The sequence below is a fragment of the Palaemon carinicauda genome, chromosome 3 (assembly GCF_036898095.1).
Source record: "Palaemon carinicauda isolate YSFRI2023 chromosome 3, ASM3689809v2, whole genome shotgun sequence".
Lineage (NCBI taxonomy): Eukaryota > Metazoa > Arthropoda > Malacostraca > Decapoda > Palaemonidae > Palaemon > Palaemon carinicauda.
The window spans coordinates 155,482,447-155,483,166 of record NC_090727.1 but is presented as its reverse complement, the minus strand read 5'-3'; positions in this window follow the sequence as shown (position 1 = coordinate 155,483,166).

The window sequence follows — 720 nt, the reverse complement described above, 5'->3', positions numbered from 1 at the left end:
ATAAGATATTTCAAGAACAGTAACAACATTAAATTAGATCTTTCATATATAAACCATAAAAAAAAAAAACGAGAAAAAAAATAAGAAGTGTGTGCCCTTGAGTACCCTCAAGCAAGAGAACTCTAACCCAAGACAGTGGAAGACCATGATATAGATAGAGGCTATGGCACTACACAAGACTAGAGAACAATGGTTTGTTTTTGGAGTGTCCTTCTCCCAGAAGAGCTGCTCACCATAGCTAAAGAGTCTCTTTTACCTTTATCAAGAGGAAAGTAGCCACTGAAAAAATACAGGGAAGAATTGTTTTGTAATCTCAGTGTTGTCAGGTGTATGAGGACTGAGGAGAATATGGAAATAATAGGCCAATGTATTACTGTCTGGCCAGTCAAAGGACCCAATAACTCCCTGGCGGTACTATCTCAACGGGTGGCTGGTGCCCTGGCTAACCTTCTACCTACCCGTTTCTTAATCTTTGTTTCTGGATGTTCCGTTTTAAGACATGATATGGTCAAGATAATACCCACATAATCCACCCACATATGATGCTATAGTTTTGTTGCTTGAGTGTGACGTCACATAGGGTTATTGGCTACAGCTCCAGCCGACTAATATACAGCTGGCTTTCGCTGTTGAAGCCCTTGTGATCATAGCATCCTGGTTTTCCAACCACCGTTGTATCTTAGCTTGTAATAAAAATAACAACCACAATAACAACAATGA